Consider the following 23,210-nt stretch of genomic DNA (forward strand, 5'->3'; position numbering starts at 1 on the left):
AACAAGTCTCTTAACAGTTCTGCCAGGGGAGTAAAGCACACAGAGAGGACGTATGCTGCCAGGAAGACTGTAGAAGGGACTTGAGTTCTGACTGGTACAAGGGAGCTGGGTTACAGATTCATTTCCTGGGCTTCTTTTCAATAAAATACAGCGTTCAAGGGTAGAAAAGTCTAGTAAAAGGAATTTGGGGTTTTGTTGAGAACCTGAATGCCGTTTTATGAACTTCAAACAGAAATGCTGTGACGTTGAGAAGTAGAAAATATGGGGTTCCAGGAGTTAGCCTGAGGACACCCGTTACCAGAAAGTGCCCACGTGTCTGACTTCAGGACAAACACCTTGGCATGACACAGTCCAACGGCGCTCCTGGTTAGTGCTGAACATTTGCAGCTCTTCCAATGCAGTGTGTGCGTGCTCAGCCATGTCCGATTCTTTGTGACTCCAGGGACTGGAGCCCGCTGGGCTCCTCGGTCTGTGAAATTTTCCAAGCAAGAATCCTGGAGTGGGTTGCTATTTCCTACTCCAGGGGGTCTTGCCGACCCAGGGATCGAACCTCTCTACTGTCTCCTGCTTTGACAGGTAGATTCTTTACCAACTGCACGACCTGGGAAGCACCTCTTACAATGCAGTAGTTTCTCTTATTCAGGTATGTATTGATTTGAAGGGAAACATAGAACTTTTTTTATAGAGGGGGCTGTAATGCTCACCAGTGGAGCAGTGGTTACTCTTTATGAACTCAGTAACTAAGGGGGTAAAACTGGAAGGAGCCTTAAAGGTTGCTATTCTCTATTTTGACCTTTCTGAAAGTAGCTGATAATGGGTTTAATCACCGTTAACTCATCTTATAAGAATAGAGCTCTCACAGTAAATAATTATTATTTCTGTGACAACAAGCAGATAAAAAGTCAGAATACAGGGAACTATTTATTTATACTATTTCCTACTGGCAAAGCTCTTTCTCTTCCTACCTTCCTATCCATATATGATCAGACACAAAGTTAACTTATACTTTTTCATGCTGAAGGAATTGTTGATCCAGTTTTTAGTAACTGTCTCTATTCTCTTGTTTCCAAGTCAGTGAGCATCTTTTTTTTTTTTTCAGATTTTGTGTGTGTGTGTATGTGTGATGTGAACCATTTTTAAAGTTTTTATTGAATTTGCTACAATATTGCTTCTGCTGTTTATGTTCTGGTTTTTTGATTTGGAAGCCTGTGGAATGTTAGCTCCCCAACTAGGGATTGAACCTCGCACCCCCTGCACTGGAAGGCAAAGTCCCTACTGGACCGAGGGTGAAGTCCCCATGAACATCTTAACTCCAACAGGAGAACTTAGGGATGAGAGCCCAGACTGGACACAGGGGTTGCTTGCCGGCTTCCATTTTAACACTGCTTCTCGGATGGGGCTGCTATAGATAAATACAGGACTGCTCTGTTGGTGTGGTGGAAAAGAGAAACATTTATTTGAAAAATGGATATCTGTTATTTATGTGTACCTCTAAGAGTGGACTCATTGGAAAAGACCCTGATGCTGGGAAAGATTGAGGGCGAGAGGAGACGGGGGTGGCAGAGGATGAGCTGGTTAGATAGCATCATTTACTCAATGGACGTGAGTTTGAACATATTCCAGGAGACAGTGAAGGATAGGGAAGGCTGGTGTGCTGCAGTCCCTGGGGTGGCAGAGCCAGACACGACCAAGTGACCGAACAACAACAACAACAAAGTTAACAGAATATTTTACTTATGTCTAACAGATTTATCGGAGAAGGCAATGGCACCCCACTCCAGTACTCTTGCCTGGAAAGTCCCATGGACGGAGGATCATGGTAGGCTGCAGTCCATGGGGTCGCTAAGGGTCGGACACGACTGAGTGACTTCACTTTCACTTTTCACTTTCATGCATTGGAGAAGGAAATGGCAACCCACTCCAGTGTTCTTGCCTGAAGAATCCCAGGGACAGGGGAGCCTGGTGGGCTGCCGTCTATGGGGTCACACAGAGTTGGACACGACTGAAGTGACTTAGCAATATCAGATTTATATTTACATGTATGCAACATATACACACATATATGTATGTTAATTTAAGGCAGAATTTTATTAAGGATTAATTCATTTTTTTTAATGCAATAAGTGTTCATTGCCTTAATGGCCTAAATTATACATCACTTGTAACCAAATCTGAATATCAATTCATCCCAGCTTCATTGAGCTGGGCGCAAAAATTTGCATTTTTCAATTCAGTTTCTTTCTGGTGGGCCAAAGATCTTTAGTTGAGAAAAAGGCAGAAAAAAAGATAAGATCCTCCTTATCAGATTGAACAAACTCTCTCAGAGTCAAGCTGGAAAATGCCTCCCGGTGCTGTCAGAATCAAATGGAAACAAGTGTTACATAAGGGCTAAAAAATCTTCTGAAAATTACTGCAGCATACCCACTGCATTCTTAGATATAGATCGCAGAAAACGTCAGAATCCACAGGTATGGAATAAAAGCTAAAATAGTTCATCAAATGAAATCAAATGAAATATTTAAATATGTATGTACAAATTCAACCTACTGTTTTTTATCTGCATTCAACTCTAGATGTGACATCTAATCCATGAATTCCATGTTTAGAGGCTGGAAATAAAGACAGACTTTAAGCTCTTCAAGTTTTAAAGTTTGAATTGTGGTTTCTTTTTGAAAATCTTAAAAATCCATCAATTCTTCAAGAGATACAAAGGTATATTATTATGCTGGTTAATTTGTATTTTGCAGTAGCTCTGTTCTTTATGAGTGTATTTATTAAAGTGCTTCAAATACGTTAATAAGGAAATTCTTTCTAATCTAACTATCCCTTAAAAGATACATTTGAAAAAAAGGACATTTGCTCTCTCTCTCTTATTTTCATTCTATTAGTTTGGTGAGTATATTCCTTTCCTAAATTAACAAAGACAGAGACTGGCATAGGACTTGATAAACTTTGAAAAATAAATTGGGAAGCTTCAAAACAGGTGTATGTGGCATTCTAACCCATTTTTCAGTTTGCTTTTTCTTTTTAAAAAAATTCATTTATTTAAAAAGAATTTTATGCATTAAAAAAATTGAAGTATAGTTAATCTCTCATGTTGTGTAACCCATATTTTTAAATTAAGACTACCTAGAAGCAGAAAGAGCTTGAAATACACACACTCCCTTCTGATGAACTGAGTATTTTCACTCTTGCATGTTTCATCTCCTCCCCACCCAAGAAAGTACATTGTTGGCTCACTCCATCAGACCTCTCCTTATTAGGAGCCTCTCTTCCTGTCTGACATTACCTAACTCCATTGTGTGCCCGAGTGAAACGCCTCCGTTCTGTGGAACCAGGAGTGGAGTGGGTGAGACGGAAGGAGGGGCCCTGGTTTCTTCGTGAGCTGTCTTTCTGAGTTGGTCGGCACCTTGCAGCTTGATTACCACATTTCTCACTGTGGCCTGTCTCGTTCTGAGTTATTTATGCGTCTAGTCCTTCACCTGGCAGGGTTGTGTTGAGTTGAACTGAAGTCATTAGTCCTGGCTGGATCTGTCTCTGGATCAACGGCCTTCCTTGTCCAGAGTCACTCCCTGAAAGTTGATGAAAACTCATCGCATCCTCAAAACAGACGAGGGAATTCTTGGGCCAATGGGCTTGGGAGCCGAGAGTGAGAGAACCAACCTCCCTGGAGGAAAAATTTCTGCTCCAGTTCAGAACATGCTGGTTTCAGGATCAGCCATAGCCATAGCCCTTTTCGCCTAGATTTCTTCCTGCAAGAAATCTACCCCTGTAGGCATCCTGACCTTACGTGGATTTCTCAAACCTAATTTAGATCAGGGTGTGAGTAGGGAAGAGAGTTCAAAAGAAGAGGCCCCTGAGGCTTTCGGAAACTTTCTATTTTTAGGATGTCAACTTTGATGTTTCCTGGAGTCTTGAGCCAAGCCAGCCTTGGAACAAGGAGCCAGTGAGGAATGGGGTGAGGGGCAGGCTCAAATGCCAGGTCTCGTGCCGACCAGTTGTGTAACCTTGTGGTCTAACTTCTCAGTGCCTCAGTTTCCTTATCTGACATGTGAATATAATAATAGTATGCGTCTGGTGTGGGCTTCGTAGGTGGTGCAGTGGTAAACAAGTCTCAGGTTTGATGCCCGGGTCGGGAAGATCTCCTGGAGAAGGAAATGGCAACCTGCTCCAGTATGCTTGCCTGGGAAATTCCATGGACAGAGGAGGCTGGCAGGCTACAGTCCATCGGGGTCTCAAAGAGTCTGACACGACTGAGCAATTGAACATGAGCGTCCGTCTGGTAGGGTTGTCATGAGGATCAAATGAGTTAATACACATCAAAAGTTTAGAACAGTGACTGACATCAAAGAAGCATGTGATTTTAATCTAATTGCGTGTATGACTCCGAGGGCTTATTTGCTTTCAAAGTTTTTTTGACTTTTCCTTCAATTCTAAGAGGTTGATCAAATGCTCAAATGCCTCTTGCTCCCTTGTTTCTAAGGCAAAAAGATACTAACAAGTCACCGAGCGGAAATGAAGAAACCAAACAATATAGTCCCTTCACAATAGTGTGTGTGGGTGCCTCTGTTTTTGATGACCTAAGAACACCTTGGTTCTTCCCCTGTCTACTTTGAATTTCTAAAAAAAAAGCTGAAACGGACTCTCTTCTCAAAATTATTATGTGGCCTTATTGTGTCTTTGGAAACTGCATTCAGGGGAAAAATTGAGAAGTTATAGCAGCAGCTTATTAAGGAAAGCCCCTTTTACAGAGCTGGATAATGTAAAAAAACAAACAAACAACTGAGACGTGTTATTTGTCTTTTCACATGTCCACCTGAATTGGAGAGTTTAAATAGGGAAAAAAAAAATTTATGCATGTACATACCTGTGTAGGTGTGCACACACACACACTTAGAAATGGTAAAGACAATAGTGAGACATTTAAAAGACAGAAGAAAAAATTTCCAAGGATAAGTGAGTCACCAGATGGTCACACATTGGAAAGGAAGAAGTCCACTCAGCCACTTTGAGGAATTGTTTCCCAGGTGACTCAGTGGTAAAGACTCTGCCTCCCAATCAGTGCAGGAGATGCAGGAGACACAAGAGACATGGGTTTGATTCTTGGGTGGGGAAGATTCCCTGGAAGAGGAATGGCAACCCACACCAGTATTCTTACCTGTAGAATCCCATGGACAGAGGAGCCTGGTGGGCTACAGTCCATGGGGTCACAAAGAGTCGGACACAACTGAGTGACTTAGCACACACTTGGATGATTTATCTCCAAATGTATACTTTTCTTTTACAAAATCAGAAGGAGAATCACTGTGAAAGACTCCAAGCAACTTTATGTAACAACCCAGTTTCCTGGATCGTGCTCTTTGAGCACTCTCAGCAGGCTGGGCCTTCCTGCCAAAGCTCTGGACTTCATGAGCTTCATCTGTAGAAGGAAAAGAACATTATCTTTGGGACAATGACATGGGGCCAGAAGAGACACTGAGTCTGTCCTCAGCTGATGGGGTGATCTGGGGCCATGCAAACTACCTCCCTCTGTGCCTTACAGACGAAGACATTGGGCTAAGCAACCTTAAATGTCCTTCTGCATCTGAGACAGAAATAAGGGAGGTGAGTTTACTTCAAAGACCTTCGGCAAATCCCACAGGGTAAGACGCTTTTGTGCCTCTGCCCCAACTTTTTCTTTTGCTTGTTTTTCATCATCATCTCATCATGTTATTCCTTATCCTATGAGATGGATCAGTCAAGTGGGAGAATGATTGAATAAACCAAGCCGTCATTTATGTACTTTTCCTTGAGGGTAGCTGTTGGATAGCTCTTATGTGTGAGGGGGTTTATCCGAGTGATGATTTTCCCAGTAGTCATGTATGGATGTGAGAGTTGGACCAAAAAGAAAGCTGAGAGCTGAAGAATTGATGCTTTTGAACTGTGGTATTGGAGAACACTCCTGAGGGTCCCTTGGACTGCAAGGAGATCAAACCAGTTAATCCTAAATGAGATCAGTCCTGGGTGTTCACTGGTAAGACTGATACTGAAGCTGAAACTCCAATACTTTGGCCACCTGATGTGAAGAACTGACTCTTTGGAAAAGACCCTGAACCTGAAGCTGGGGAAGATTGAAGGCAGGAGGAGAAGGGGACAACAGAGGATGAGATGGTTGGATGGTATCACTGGCCCGATGGACATGAGTTTGAGCAAGCTCTGGGAGTTGGTGATGGACAGGGAGGCCTGGCATGCTGCAGCCCATGGGGTTGCAAAGAGTCATACACGACTGAGCGACTGATTTGAACTGAACTGTTTGTGTATTTCCTTCTTTTAGCCTCTCTGATCCCTTTCCCCTTAGCAGCGGAGAATGAAGACTCGCTCATGAGACACACGAATCTCATGTGTCTTTTTATTACACAACAAGCACATATACTATAAGTAGTGAAAATGAATGTCAAGACAGATGATGCTTTCTGAGTTGTTTATATGTATAATAACAGAAGGGAACTGCATATATGGATAGTATTTTCTTAAATCATCTTTCCCCCCACCCCCCCACCCTGTAGGGGAGAATACACACAGTCACCTCCCCTCCGTTGCTAATGAATTAAAGCTGAAAAGCAAGTTGAAGGATGAAGTTGTCAGTAAATGATAAATAATTGACTCATGATGACACTGGGCTTCTCGGTTCATAATGGTTATTATTGTTGCAGGAGGGGCTCATTAGTTCCTAGGTGTGGTCTTCCTTCCCGGGCCAGATCAGTTTATCAGGGACCAAATAAATGCAGGCGAAATAATTAGAGATGTGTGCGAAGAGCCGAGCACCCACTCTTCCCATTTGAAAGAAAACGACTCACTTTTCCTTGGCAGCCACACCTTCTAATTACTTGCAAATATTTAAGACTCATTATCTTCAAAGTTTGGAGAAAGACAGAAAAAGGAGGGGGTGAGGGTGGTGGGCAAAGGTGCTGATAGTGGATCAAAGGCCCTGGTTCATCCGCGGCTGACTGTTTTGGGCGACTCGGAGCCTCAAGGCGGAGTGGATGAGTTGACAGCTCTTTGGCAATCCGGGCGCCCTGGAGAAGGGCAGCTTGTGTTCAGCCCCACCGCCTGCGACCCGCCCTTTACCTATCTCCTTTGACATGCCATGTTGAGCAAGAGGTGGTGATGGTGGTGCGGTGGGGGAGAGAAGCCTCGAGTTTTCTAGAACCGAGGTGGTTAAATACTGCCCCCTTTCTTTCCTTCCATCACCTCTGGGCTGGCTCACCTTCTGGTAGGGTTGAGACCAACTCCTTTCTCTTCACACCTTCTCCCTGTGAGTCACTTTGGGCCCAAGGTCCTTGCTGCAGGGTCTCAAGCCCACTAGTGTGCATGCATGCTCAGTCGCTAAGTTGTGTCCGACTCTTTGCGACCCCATGGACTGTAGCCTGCCAGGCTCCTCTGTCCATGGGATTTTTCCAGGCAAGAATACTGGGGTGGGTTGTTATTTCTTCCTCCAGGTGATCTTCCCGACCCAGGGATCGAACTCGCGTTTCCCGTAGCTCCTGCATTGGCAAGCAGATTCTTTACCACCAAGCCACCAGGGAATACCCCAGGACCACTAGAGCCGCTTAGAACTTTTGCTCACACTGCTGAAAGACTCGAGGCCTCCTTCTGTACCTGTGTAGCATTTTATGTAAATTCTGCAAGCGATATGCTCTTCTTAGAGTCTCCTTGTTGAGGGTTCAGCAAACAGGAGACAGATCAAGACTTTAAAAAGGGAGAGTGTTCAAACGAGCATGATGAGAAATCACTTCAGCCCAGTGACTCAGCGTGTCATCTCCACACAACATCAGAATTTAGAATGAGATGGATTGACATGGTGCACTGAGTCTCCTGTCAAATCTTTCTCAGATGCACAATCAAGCTGCTGAGACATTAATATTTTTTCTTTATTTTTTCTTTCTTCTATTTCCTCTTCATCCTGCATCTTGAAAGATTATATTCTTAAGAAGGGGAGTTTTACAGTCTTAGGGATGCAGGTATAAATAAGCTAACTTTCTCTTTCCTTCTCCCTGAATTCCACCCTAAAGGTATATCTTTAAATCTCCTTAAAGGATTTGTTTGGGGTTTCCCTGGTGTGTCAGTTGGTAAAGAATCTGCCTGCAATTCAGGAGACTCAGGTTTGATCCCTGGGTTGGGAAGACCCCCTGGAGAAGGAAGTGGCAGCCCACTCCAGTATTCTTGCCTGGGAAATCCTGTGGACAGAGGAGCCTGGCGGGCTACAGTCCATGGGGTCACAAGAGTCGACATGGCATAGAGCCTAAACCACCACCACCACCACCAAAAGAGTTTGACCTTTGGACATGGGTATTGTGGACGTGTCTTTGACTCTGGTGGCCCATTGAACTGTGGAAACATCTCTGGAGGTTTCATGAATGTATTAAGGCTTCCTAAGATGAAGAAAGCAGGCACTCTGGGCTGTGGTTAATTCGACAGTGCTTCTTTCCTGGCCTTTCTGTTTCTTTGTTTTTCCATCTTTCTTTCCCTCCTTCCTTCCCTCTTTCCTTCCTGTGCTTCCAATACCAAGCATCTCTTTCCACTTATAAATGGTTTAAGGAAATATTTTCTCAGTTGTTCAGATAAATTCTGGCGATGACTCTTCTTACCTTCTATTCTTCAGAAAGAAGAATAAGAATTAGAAGACACTGTAAAATTGTGAATTAAGTTAGAAATATTTCCAAGAATTTTCTTCTGTCTCAGGAATTTTTGCACTCAAAGTTATCCTGCGAAAGCTGCCATGTCGCCACTTAAAGCTCAGTCAGCCACATCAGCTAGAAGATGCTCTAATGAACCAAATGGTACCTCTATGCCTTTGAATTTTTATGCTACTTTAAACCCTTTAACATGGACTGGATTTTTAAACTTCTTCTCTCTTAAAGTTTAAAAACATTTTTAGTATCTGTTAAGTGTTCACGTTGTGCTCAGCACTTAGCCAGTGCTATAAATGTTGCAGTATATGAGAACCAGATGATACAGACGCTCTGTTGAAGGTTTCGGCATTCTAGAGGACAGCAAGAGACTCAGCTTGTGCGTACATATTCATGTATATACCATATCATATAGCCTTCCCTGGTAACTCAGTGGTAAAGAATCTGCCTGCCAATGCAGGAGGCGTGGGTTCGATCCCGGGGTCGGGAAGATCCTCTGGAGAAGGAAATGGCAACCCACTCCAGTATTATTGCCTGGAAAATCCCATGGACAGAGGAGCCTGGTAGGTCCATGGGGTCGCAAAGAGTCAGACACGACTGAGCCACTTCACTTTCATGCATGTATATACACTATCATATAGCCTTCCCTGGTAACTCAGTGGTAAAGATTCTGCCTGCCAATGCAGGAGGCGTGGGTTTGATCCCTAGGTCGGGAAGATCCCCTGGAGAAGGAAATGGCAGCCCATTCCAGTATTTTTGCCTGGAGAATCCCAGGGACAGAGGAGCCTGGTGGGCTACAGTCCATGGGGTCACACAGAGTCAGACACGACTGAGTTACTAACATTTTCACTTTGTGTACGTATGAATGTATATACACACACACACACCTGTATGCTCTAAACCAACTGCACATGTGCGCACACAGAAAACACGTCCACAGTTGTCCTTCCAAATTCTGACGTCCTGAAGACCATAAGAAAAATGTATGGCCGAGGAGCTGAAGTCAAAAGTGACTTTTAAAATGCTATGAATTTCATTAATAGGAACAATAAATACAATACCAACCATGACCCTGTGATTTATAACAAGCAATAAACATTTGATCTTTGTCCCTGTTTTTGGTACAAGTGAGTGAAAGTCGCTCAGTCGTGTCCAACTCTTTGTGACCCCATGGACTATACAGTCCATGGAATTCTCTAATTCAGAATGGGAGTGGGTAGCCTTTCCCTTTTCCAGAGGATCCTCCCAGTCCAGCATTAAAGCCAGGTCTCCTGCATTGCAGGCGGATTCTTTACCAGCTGAGCCACTAGGGAAGCCCTAGTTTTTGGCACAGAGCTCCTAAAACTTTTGGAATTTCCTCAACCTTGAGAGAGGTAGGATAAAGGTGTCTTTTTTATGTTAATAAAAAGGGGTGGGTTTGGGGAGAGCACCTGGGTAGTCTCTGGAGGGGCTGGTTGCCTGGGGAGCCAACCAGGTGATTAGAAGCTAACCTTCAGTCCCTTCCCCAACCTCCTGGGAGGGGAGAGGGGCTGGAGATTGAACTGAGAGCCAGTGGTCAATGACTTAATCAGTCATGCCTATTTAATAAAGCCTTTATAAAAACCTTTCCAAAGGGGAGAGTTCAGAGAGCATCCAGGTTGGTGAGCACATGGAGTTTTGGGGAGACTGGTGGGCTTGGAGAAGGCATGGACATTCTGTGCCTTTGCCCCATGCATGCATGCTGTCGCTTCAGTCATGTGTGAGTCTTTGGGACCCCATGGGCTGTAGCCCGCCAGGCTCATCTGTCCATGGGGCTCTCCCCGCAAGAATATTGGAGTGGGTTGCCATGCCCTCCTCCAGGGGATCTCCCCGACCCAGGGACTGAACCCACGTCTCTTATGTCTCCTGCGTTGGCAGGCGCGTTCTTTACCACTAGTGCCTCCTGGGAAGCCCTGACTTTGCCCCATATCTTGCCCTATTTAAGTTTTCAATCAGGCTGTTCCTGAGTTATATCCTGTTATAATAAACAGGCAATCTAGTGAATAAAATGTTTCTCTGAGTTCTGTGAGCCACATTAGCAAATTAATTGAACCCCAGAAGGCAGTTTTGATAACCTCTGACTTACAGCCAGTGGGTCAGAAGCATAGGTAATAACCTGAACTTGTAACCAGAATCTAAAGTGGGGGAAGCCTTGTGGGACTGAGGCCTTACTACGTGAAATCTGACGCTACCTCTGAGAACACAGTGTCAGAAGTGAGCTGAATTGTAGGCCACTCACTCAGTAGGCCCTGGAGTATCACCTGCTAGTGTGTGGATCTCCTCGCTCCCAGCCCACCCCCCCACCCCCCACTGTAAGAGGTTACCGGAACTTGAGTAACACCAAAAAAATCCCAAAGCAATGATACTTTATAATAGGGTGCGTAGTTCTTGTCATTTCATTTGTCATCCTTTGCTCACCTAGAAACTTCTCAGCAACTCTCTTCACTGAATTTTTAATGAATTGCAGCTTAGCAAATCATTTAGCGTTGTTTAAGTCAGACAACTTTTGTCTGGTCCTCCATTCACACACTCAACGTCTTCCTGATTTTAGATATCTTGCCTTGGAGCCTCTTTGAGGGTCCTACTGAATTCTTGGGGATATCCAACTTGGGAGATCTCACACCAAAACTTGAGCCATTTACCCCTCTGCACACTTCTCAGCTGTCTTTCCCTGAAGTTAAGGAGAGATGCCCATAACCAACGTCTTTCCATCGTCTTCTTGGTCTTCCCTAAGACTTCATTACAAAATCCAGTACTCCTGCTCTGCCCTCTTCATTTCTTTCCTGTTGTGACTTCTGCAGTTTCTTAGTAATCAGGTCTAACAGGATTGCTTCACAGCTTCATATACTAAAACCAAGAAGATAAAAAGAAGTCCAAAAAATTTTTCTTTTTGCTAGAACTTTATATAGAAGGATTGCTATCTTCATTAATTAATGATTGATATTTAGTAAGTTATATGAAACTCTGGGCTTCCCAGGTAGCACAGTGGTCAAGAATGCCCCCACTAATGCAGGAGACACAAGAGACGTGGGTTCTATCCCTGGGTTGGGACGATCCCCTGGAGAAGGAAATGGCAACCTGCTCTGACATTCTTGCTTGGGAAAGTCCCATGGACAGAGGATCCTGGCGGGCTACAGTTCATGGGGTTACAAAGAGTTGGATATGACAGTGATTGAGCACACACACACACACACATGAAACTCTTTATGTCCTGTTTCTGTGTTTATAAAGCATCTTAAGAACCTAAGTATTATCTCATGTTAATTATTGAGTTAATTACCTAGTCTTTTACCAAATATTTATTGAAGACCACCTATGTGCCAGACACACTGAACACTGAAGGGAGAAGGTGAAAAGACACGGCTCCCCCACGTGAAGCCACGTGTCAGGCCCTGCGCTAAGTGCTTTGGGGATATCCTCCTTTTAACCTCATAACGACAGTCTGCCCACTCAATAAGGGAGGACACTGAGGCCAAGAGGCAGTGTTAGGAGTCAAGCTGAATGAAGTCTGACTGATGCCAAAGTCACTCACTTTAAGCACTAAGTGGTACCACTTTCAACTCCTCTAGGTAGGGTAGGCTCTTGCCGCTGGGTGTGTGGGAGGAGGTAGGATGACTCCAGAGGTAACCACAGAAGGGCAGGCGTTGGACTAATCATATGGTAGTCAGGCTTGTAAAGAGCCCCCTCATAACCACCACCTGGATACACCTTGTGTGATCCCCTCCCCTGAGTGGGCAGAGACCTCGTGAATAGGATGAGCTGTCACTCTTGTGATTAGGTTACATTATCTGGATGATATGCCAAAAGTGAAGATATTTTATAAATCAGTTTTTTTGAGTTCATCATCTGGGTCAGCCTCACCCCATCAGCTGAGCCCTTAAGAACGGGGCTATCTGATATCAACAGCCATGATACAAAAGGGCCTGGAAGCAAGAGACACCTAGGAGCTGAAGGCAACCGATAACCAACAGTCAGCTAGGAACTGGAGACCTCAGTCCCGTACCCGCCAGGTGATAAATTCTGCCCACCAGCAGTGAGCTTGGAAGAGGATGCCAGAAGAGAGAAATTCAGATGAGATCTAGCCCCTGTGAACAATTCGATTTTCACCTGATGAAACCACATTTCTTGTTTTGATGATATTAATTTGTTACACAGCAGAAGAAAATAGAACAGGCAAGAAACACTGAGATGGCATGTAGATCAAAAGTTATCACAACAAAAATCAAGAAAACTGATTAAACATATATATTTCAACTCTATTTTCTCTCTCCCTCTCTCTATTTCTTGGGGCTTCCCAGGTGGTCTTAGTGGTAAAGAACTCACCTGCCAATGCAGGAGACATAAGAGACATAGGTTCAATCCCTGGGTAGGGAAGATCCCCTGGAGGAGGTCATGGCAACCCATTCCAGTATTCTTGCCTTAAAAGTTCCATGGACAGAGGAGCTTGGAGGGCTACAGTCCACGGGATCACAGAGTCAGACACGACTAAAGTCATTAGCACGCATGCACACTGTCTCTCTCTTTCTAAGTCACTGTGATTTATTTCTCCTAAAATATGCTCACCAACTTGGGATTTATTCTTTGATATCACTTGACATGTTCATTTATTGTGAACTTGGTCCCAATTTGTTTAACTGTTTAAAAATTAGCACTGGGAATGAGTTTCTCCAGTGGCTCCACGCCTTTTTGTTGTTGTTGTTCTGTTACTAAGTTGTGTCTGACTCTTTGCCACCCCATGGACTACAGCACGCCTGGCTCCTCTGTCCTCCACTATCTCCCGGAGTTTGCGCAGGTTCTTGTCCATTGAGTCGGTGATGCCATCCAACCATCTCATCCTCTGTCGTCCCCTTCTCCTCCCACCTTCAATCTTTCCCAGCATCAGGAGTCTTTTCCAATGAGTCAGCTCTTTGCATCAGGTGGCCAAATTATTGGAGCTTCAGCTTCAGCTTCAGTCCTTCCAATGAATATTCAGGGTTGATTTCCTTTAGTGTTGACTGGTTTAATTTCCTTGCTGTCCAAGGGACTTCTCCAGTACCACAGTTCAAAAGCATCAATTCTTCCATACCTTTTAGAGTGATGCAAAATTTGCTAGGATAGAAATTTTGCTAGAATGTAAATCCCACAAGGATGTAGTCCTCGTGATGGCAAAGATTCTTGCCTGGCCCATAGTTAGTACTAAATAAATATTTGTTTAACCAAATGATTCATAGAAACCCTTTGCTATACCTGAACCCTCTGTTACCATTTGCTGAAGATTTATTGATCAAATTCTAGTTACAAAGTCTGAACTCTTTACCTGCCCACCAGCAACCATTTCTGTTTGAAGCATTCCTCCAATCCCTTCCTTTTCATAAGCTTTCTAGGTCACACATTCAAACATCTTTTGCAAAAGACCCCTTCAGCATCCTTTGCTGTAATTTAAAAGCACAGAGAATACCTTCACGTGTGGCAACCATAATTGACACTGATCACATTCGGTTGAAGGATTGTTACCTTTTAGTGAGCATTGCCAGTTTAGGAGGTCAAAGAGGAGCTGGAAATATTCAGATATATGCCCTAAATCTGAAAAGGAATACATACACAGTGAATAATAATTAAATGAACTTGGTGGGTTTTATAGTGTGTGTAAGAATAGATGATTCAAGTAGCTTGATTGTGCTCTCTCGATTTTTTTTCTGTGCTTGGTATTTTAAAGTACTCAGTATCATGCTTTCCACTGGAAGATGTTCCTGCTGCTACAAATTACAGAGCGCTGCACAAACGCTAATTTGACAACATGATTTCTGTTTGCTCCCTAAATGTCTAAAGCTTCTGTCTGTCTCTCCTCTGAGTGGCTGCCCTGATAGACTGGCTCATGGATCCGCAGCAGCGGCTCCCTCTTTGCCATTGGTGTATCTCTTAACAAGGGGATTTAGCTGGATTCCAAGCTGACTCAATCCTCTGTCAGTTCTGGTAGGATAATTCCCCCAAAGCAGCAGTAGCTTTGTTGGTTGCTTTGCTTTGGTTTCTGTAACTACGTGGTTATTATGCTTTATTTTCACAACCGTAGTATTAGTCATGTGTCAGAAAAGAAAAAAAAAAAAAAGACCTTCTAGCTTCCTAAATATGTTACTAAGAATTCCAGCCAAAGACACATCAGATATACTTTCTTGTAAATACGCAGGAACCACTGAGCTTCCTTCCAAAATAAAAACCTGATGTGTTTTGTTCCCCAGTATGTGCACATTGTCACTCATTGGAACAATATGCATGCGTCAAAAATTTAGTTAGGAGATCTGTTCATGGTAAGTTTTCAGCAAATATTGTGCATATAAAGAAATCTATTATCTGAACTCAAAACTCTCTTGGGAGTTTATTGAGCATGGAAGAATAGATTTTTTTTTCTGTGGATAAAATGGCAAAACAGGAAGCTTTTCTTAAAAAGAGCCTTTCTACCTCTAATCGCTATGCCTCTCTGGCAGCTATGTCTTTGGAGAAAGCTATCTAATGAACTCTCTTTACCAATCAGATCATTATCATAATGGGTTCATGTCCTAAAGACATTACATTAAAGAAGAAGCAGTAGCTAAGCTCACAGATTTCATGGAATATGAATTTAAACAGTTCTCTGCCTTATACAGCACATTTTAAAATAAGAAGAAAACATCAAGGCATCATGAAAAAGTGCTGCCTTGCTCATGTAGATCAAACTTCTCATATTTCCTTAATAATCTTACACACACACACACTTTTTTTGATCATGTAGTATTTATATGGTCAAAGCTATGTTTTTTCCAGTAGTCACATCTGGCTGTGAGAGTTATAGCTGTGGACTGTAAAGAAGGCTGAACACCGAAGAATTGATACTTGGAGATCAAACCAGTCAGCCCTAAAGGAAATCAACCCTGAATATTCATTGGAAGAACTGATGCTGAAGTTGAAGCTGCAGTACTTTGGCCACTTGATGTGAAGAGCTGACTCATTGGAAAAGACCCTGATGCCGGGAAAGATTGAAGGCAAAAGCAGAAGGGGGTGGCAGAGGATAAGATGTTTAGATAGCATCACTGACTCGATGGAATTTGAGCAAACTCTGGGAGATAATGGAGGACAGAGGAGCGTGGTATGCTGCAGTCCATGGGGTGGCAAAGAGTCAGACACAATTTAGCTCCAAAAAACAGCAAAGTATTTACATGAGGCAAATGAAGTCCTTGTTCTAAATGTCTCTAAATCATTAGTTTGTTAACCCAGGAATGATTCAACTCGAAGGAACACAGAAAAGCGTAGACTGGAATCAAAGCTCTGGTTAAGCAGTTCACGGACATGCACCAGTATGAAATGAGAAGATGTGTAATATTTATTTTGCCTGGGAGGTAGCAGGAATGTGGGTGGGTAATGTTTGGGAGCCTTCCTTGCACCTTTGTGGGAAGGGGGCAGCAAAAACAGGAGAAAAAACTGTCTAAAACATATTGAGCCACAGACTTGAATTCATCCTACGCTCAGCCACATTTTTCAGATAAATTTGGCTGCCTGACAGCTGACACCTGTCAGTCACAAGAGGAAATATGATCAAAGGTGATGAAGATATGATCAAAGAGGATGAAGAGCCATGCTCTCAAAGGCCACTTTCCATCTTTATTATACGCCAGCAAGCTGTTCTGGTTTGTAACCTCCTCTCACTGTGACAGACCAATTCAGAGACTTCATTTTGCTGAATCAGGTTGCTGGAGCACTCAGGGTTTGACATTAAGAAGCTGGTGTTTGCACCTGGAGGAACCAATTCGTTCCTTCATGGGACAAAAGCCAACTGTCATTTTCAATAGGTCATGGGAATTGGAGACATTAGATTACACTACCAGTGGAAAAATAAACACTCATACACATATGTGTAAATATATACTTGCATGCGTGCTCAGTCGTACAGTCCTGTTTGATTCTTTGAGACCCCATGGGCTGTAGCCCGCCAGGCTCCTCTGTCCATGGAATTTTCCAAGCAAGAATAGTGGAGGGGGTAGTCATTTCCTTCTCCAGGGGATCTTCCTGACCCAAGGATCGAACCCACATCTCCTGCATTGGCAGACGGATTCTTTACCCTATGAGCCACCAGAGAAGCCCCATACATGCATATATATATATATATACATGTGCACCCAAATATGTGCAAAGAGCACATACACACCAGTATATATATATATATATATACACACACATATCCATATCCATACACAGTTGTTATATACTGATGACTCTGGTTTCAGGACTGATCTAGACCACAAACCAAAAAATATGATTTCATTGTAGGAACTTGGCTGAAAGACCTGTTCATTCAACATAAGTTTTATCATCAAAACCACTTCCCATTGAGGTTTTAAGGTATTAAGTTTGTAATATCCAAACTTAAAAAATTAATAGGAAGATAATTGGTTTACAATGCTGTGTCGGTTTCCGTTATATAGCAACATCAATCAGTCATAAGTATACATTGGTCCCCTCCCTCTTGAACCTCCCTCGCACCCACCCCCATCCTCTCTCCGCCATCTAGATTGTCACAGAGTACCGCATTGAGCTCCTTGTGTTTTACGGCAATTTCCCACTAGCTGTCTAGTTTACATATGGTAATGTGTATGCTTCAGTGCTACTCTTTCGGGTCATCCCACCCTTACCCCCTGCTGTGTCCACAAGTCTGTGGACTGCTGTGTCTATATCTGTGTCTCTATTCTTGCCGTGCAAATAGGTTTATCAGTGTCGTTTTTCTAGATTCCGTATATATGAATTGTTACATGGTATTTGTTTTCTCAAAACACCCAAACTTTAAAAGCTTATTTTAAACCTCATTTCTGCTCAAATCCAGTGCCATTGCCACAGGCCTTGGTGCAATCGAGTTTGTGTATGAAGTCAGCATTCTCCACAAAAACAAACTCATCAAAACGTAGAAGGTCCGCCGGACTCAGGAGCCAAGGTTCCAAAGACTCCCGGTTCATAGATTAAAATTTCTTTGCAAATAGATTAAGAGAATCTGAAGAATCTAATATTGTTGACCCAAATATCTTCCTTTGCTTGGACACATCATAAAATGATAACATCCACAGGCAAAGAGGGAAGTTAGTGAAGCATAAACACACTGAGAATTGCAGGGACAATTCAGGACATTCAGGCACAACCCAAAGAAATGTCTCAGTTATATAACTGTTTGGTAACATTCCCCATTTAAATCTGTCTGTCCAAACTCAGAACAGTTTGCCCTCTATAAATCGTGATTCTCATCAACCTTAACTAACCATTTTTAAGTTTCTTTTTCCTCAGGTAGGAAACTTGAAAGAATATGATTTTGCCATAGCTAACAATTAGAATGCTGTGTGAACTGTGTACTATTTCTGAATTGGCCCTGTGGGGTTAAAAGAAAATCTACATTTGTGTAGCTCTTGCTGTGGACTGAATTGTGTCTCTCCCAAATGCATAAGTTGAAGCTCTAACCTCTGATCTGACTGTATTTAGAATCAGATCAGATCAGTCGCTCAGTCGTGTCCGAGTCCTCACGACCCCATGAATTGCAGCACGCCAGGCCTCCCTGTCCATCACAAACTCCTGGAGTTCACTTAGACTCACGTCCATGGAGTCAGTGATGCCATCCAGCCATCTCATCCTCTGCCGTCCCCTTCTCCTCCTGCCCTCAATCCCTCCCAGCATCAGAGTCTTTTCCAATGAGTCAACTCTTTGCATGAGGTGGCCATAAGTAAGGTTAAACAAGGTTGTATGGATGGGGCCTTGATCCGAGAGAGAGAGAGCTGTTGTCTTTGAGGCCCCATGGACTGTAGCTGTCCAGGCTCCTCTGCCCATGGGATTTTCCAGGTAAGAATACTGGAGTGAGGTGCCATTCCCTTCTCTAGGGGATCTTCCCGACCCAGGGATCAAATCTACATCTCTTGCGTGTCCTGCATTGGTAGGTGGGTTCCTTATCCCTAGCACTACCTAGGAAGCCCATGTTGTCCTTTTAAGAAAAGGAAGACACATAAGACTTCTCCTCTGCCATGGAAGGCACAAAGAGAAGGCTGCTGACTGCAAGCCAGGCAGAGAATTCTTGGTGGTGGTGGTTTAATCGCCAAGGCCTGTCTAACTCTTTGTGATCCCATGCACTTAGCCTGCCAGGCTCCTCTGTCCCTGGGATTTCCCAGGCAAAAATACTGGAATGGGGTTGCCATTTCCTTCTTGCAAGTGGTCTCCTGCATTGCAGGTGGATTCTTTACTGACTGAGCCACCAGGAAGAAAGAACCCTTACCAGGAACTGAATCAGCCACGAGTGTAATCTGTGAGAAATACATTTCTATTGTTTAAGCTGCCACATCTGTAGTATTTTGTTATGACAACCCGAGTGGGCTAGGAAGGTTCTCTTGACTCTTGAACGAGGCCTCCAAATTGATCGATTTCCTCTTAGGAGAAAGCTGAGACAATTGCGGAGTGAAAGGACAATGGAGGCCATTTAACTATTAAGTGATTGCCCAGGGGGTACAGCCCAGGCGTCTGAAGCTCTCCTTTCAAGTACCCAGGATTCTGAGATTCTGGTGGAAGAGCCTGGTGCTGGGTGGTATCCTTACCTGGGAAATCCCACGGACAGAGGAGCCTGGCGGGCTACAGTCCATGCAAAGAGTCAGACCACTGAGCGCCTGACACTTTCGCTCCGTCACTCACTCACCGAGCAGATAGTGTGGCCTTTCTGCCCCGTCCTACAGCTTTACTGTCGAGTCACTCGCGCCTGCTAGGAGGTGCCTCCCAGATCTCCTGGGACTCTAGGGCTGGAAAGATCTGTAAGAAGCGCTGAGGTATCCTTGGAAGTGTTAGCACTAGGGCAGGTGTCTTGGAAAAGGAAGGGTGCGTCTCGTTTTCTTACGGCTTGAATCCAATAATATATACTCAGTGTCGTCATGTTCTCTCACCAACTCCGTTTCTCCATCTTCTTTCTTGATGCCTCAGGGTTGTCATCATGTACATCAATTTTTTTTAAACACATTTATTGGCTTATAGTTATTTACAATGTTGTGTTAGTTTCAGGTATACGGCCAAGTTATTCAGTCATACATATGCATATATATGCATCTACATATATAACTTTTTTTTTCCACATTCTTTACTCATGTAGGTTATTATAGAATGTTGAGTAGAGATCCCTGTGCAATACCAGGGATTTTAATACAGTAGTGTTATCTATTTACTACATAGTAAGTAGCATTCAGTTTTTACAGAATTCAGTGATTCTAGAGAAAGAGGTGTGAGGGATCGTTTCTATACTGAATGGAACCAGACAGCTTTTTGCTGTTGTTTTTATTTTTACCCGTACCGGCAATAGGTTTGGAAATTTTAAAGCACTTTCTTTGTCTTAATTAGATGGCATTATGATACTCATTATAATAGATAATAGTTGACGTTAATCAAAACAACCAACTTTCTAATTGAATTGATAAACCAATCAGTCCCCTAAGGCACTTCATGGCATACTATGTAGATGGAGAATAATTAGATGTATTTGTACAATATGGTGAAAATTAAAAGTAAATATATATATATGTATATGTATATGATTTGTAACTGTAATTTAAAATGTTGGGATTTTTCTTCAATGATAATTATCATCAGTGATTCTCTAGGGGAAATTGCTAGTAAAATTCATTTGGACTTTTATAAACTGAAGCTTCTAAACCCAAAATTAAACAAACAAATATGTGTTTATTTTTTAAAAGAGCAATGTGCACATTTGCTTATTCAGTTAACCTGGATGGTCTTTACTCATCTAAGCAGTAGAAAGATGCTGTTGGAGAAGAGTTTTGACCTGCAGTGAATCCACATCTCCTTCTAATGCCCAATATTAGTCTGTTTGAGCCTTTAAACATAGTCTTTTGTACCTTGATGTGAACAGAGAGTTCTTAGCATATTGTAATGCAGAAGGTTGTGGGGCTGGGAGTTGTGTAGTTAAAAGAAAAAGTTTGTCAGCCTTGGGGAGTTGAGAAGACGAGATGGGTTGCTCAAGTGTGCCTGGGGACTCAGGCTACTGCTAGAATACAGTTTCCTGTGGCAGGGAAATGGCTGTAGTGTGAGAAAATTCTCAATCAGAATGCCCTGGGGCACTTCCTGGGCCCCATCCCTGTTGTTTCTGCAGGTCTTGGGTTGGGCTCGGAGTGGGCATGGTTCACAAGTGCCTGCACACTGCTGCTGGCTGCTGGCCTGTGGCTGAACTTTGAGAACCACTACTCCAGCGCTGCGCAATGTGCTTTGATGAGCTGTGGCGCTGGGTCCCCTGGATTTGCTGAGGTCAAGTAAAACGTCTGTATAGTCAGTTCTTTTGTTAAGTTCAAGAGCCTTGCTTGCCAAAATAGCTTCAAAGAGATCAAATGAAATCTATGTAAATACAGCTCATATGGTCTTAGAATAAGACCTTTAAATTTTAAAGCTATTTGCCTTAAAAAGCTATATATACAGTATATGTGTATGTGTGCATATATACGTGTGTATATGTGTCTGTGTGAGCATTTAGTGAATCAGTTGCCTTTTCATCATTTTCTCCTCCTATAAATGATCTGATGTAAACAAATATCGTGTATTAATGCATATATGTAGAATCTAGAAAAATGGCACAGATGAATCTATTTTCAGTTCAGTTCAGTTCAGTCCCTCAGTCGTGTCTGACTCTTTGTGACCTCGTGAATCGCAGCACGCCAGGCCTCCCTGTCCATCACCAACTCCCGGAGTTCACTCAGACTCACGTCCATCGAGTCAGTGATGCCATCCAGCCATTTCATCCTCTGTCGTCCCCTCCTGCTCCTGCCCTTAATCCCTCCCAGCATCAGAGTCTTTTCCAATGAGTCAACTCTTCGCATGAGGTGGCCAAAGTACTGGAGTTTCAGCTTTAGCATCATTCCTTCCAAAGAAATCCCAGGGCTGATCTTCAGAATGGACTGGTTGGATCTCCTTGCAGTCCAAGGGACTCTCAAGAGTCTTCTCCAACACCACAGTTCAAAAGCATCAATTCTTCTGCACTCAGCTTTCTTCACAAACTCTCACATCCATACATGACCACTGGAAAAACCATAGCCTTGACTAGATGGACCTTTGTTGGCAAAGTAATGTCTCTGCTTTTGAATATGCTATCTAGGTTGGTCATAACTTTCCTTCCAAGGAGTAAGTGTCTTTTAATTTCATGGCTGCAGTCACCATCTGCAGTGATTTTGGAGCCCCAAAAAATAAAGTCTGACACTGTTTCCACTGTTTCCCCATCTCTTTGCCATGAAGTGATGGGACCAGATGCCATGATCTTTGTCTTCTGAATGTTGAGCTTTAAGGCAACTTTTTCACTCTCCACTTTCATCAAGAGGCTTTTTAGTTCTTCTTCACTTTCTGCCATAAGGGTGGTGTCATCTGCATATCTGAGGTTATTGATTTTTCTCCTGGCAATCTTGATTCCAGCTTGATCAAATTGCCAACATCTGCTGGATCATCGAAAAAGCAAGAGAGTTCCAGAAAAACATCTATTTCTGCTTTATTGACTATGCCAAAGCCTTTGACTGTGTGGATCACAATAAACTGTGGAAAATTCTGAAAGAGCTCAGAATACCAGACCACCTGACTTGCCTCTTGAGAAACCTGTATGCAGGTCAGGAAGCAACACTTAGAACTGGACATGGAACAATAGACTGGTTCCAAATAGGAAAAGGAGTACGTCAAGGCTGTCATCACCCTGCTTATTTAACTTATATGTAGAGTAGGGAAGGAATAGAGACGCAGATGTAGAGAATGGACTTGTGCACACAAGGAGAGGAAAGGGGGTTGGGATAAATTGGGAGATTGGGATTGATATATATATACATGCTACCATGTGTAAAATAGATAGCTAGTAAGAAGCTGCTGTATAACATTGGGAGCTCGGTGCTCTGTGATGACCTAGAGGAGTGGGATGGGGGTGAGGTGTGGAGGGTGGGAGACTCAAGAGGAAGGGGATATATATATATATATATATATATATATATACACGTTATTATGTAGCAGAAACCAACACAACGTTGAAAAGCAATTACTAGCTCAGTTTAGCTGCTCAGTCATGTCTGACTCTTTGTGACCCCAAGGACTGCAGCACAGCAGGCTTCCCTGTCTATGACCAACTCCAAGAGCTCGCTCAAACTCATGTCCATCGAGTCAGTGATACCATCCAACCATTTCATCCTCTGTCATCCCCTTCTCCTGCCTTCAGTCTTTCCCAGCATCACAGTCTTTTCCAATGAGTCAGTTTTTCACATCAGGTGGCCAGAGTATTGGAGTTTCAGCTTCTACATCAGTCCTTCCAGTGAATATTCAGGACTGATTTCCTTTAGGATGAACTTGGATGGATGAACTTGCAGATCCATGCAGATGAACTAGGATGGATCTCCTTGCAGCTCAAGGGACTCTCAAGAGTCTTCTCCAATACCGCAGTTCAAAAGCATCAATTCTTTGGCGCTCAGCTTTCTTTATATTCCAACTCTCACATCCATACAGGACTACTGGAAAAACCATAGCTTTGACTAG

At 43.2% G+C, this 23,210-nt stretch overlaps 1 long non-coding RNA gene across 1 annotated transcript in view; it reads left to right on the forward strand.

Moving 5' to 3' along the window:
* Nucleotides 1-359: 359 nt before the first annotated feature.
* The window catches only part of LOC147347772 (uncharacterized), a 73,087-nt gene continuing 50,236 nt past the window's right edge, over nt 360-23,210 (forward strand). Inside the window, exon 1 of the long non-coding RNA XR_015152792.1 lies at nt 360-643. This is a non-coding gene — a long non-coding RNA (uncharacterized LOC147347772). The remainder of the gene's footprint in view (nt 644-23,210) is intronic.

The sequence above is a fragment of the Bos grunniens genome, chromosome 23, assembly GCF_055505025.1.
Source record: "Bos grunniens cultivar Pamir isolate PY7600 chromosome 23, Bosgru_T2T1.0, whole genome shotgun sequence".
Lineage (NCBI taxonomy): Eukaryota > Metazoa > Chordata > Mammalia > Artiodactyla > Bovidae > Bos > Bos grunniens.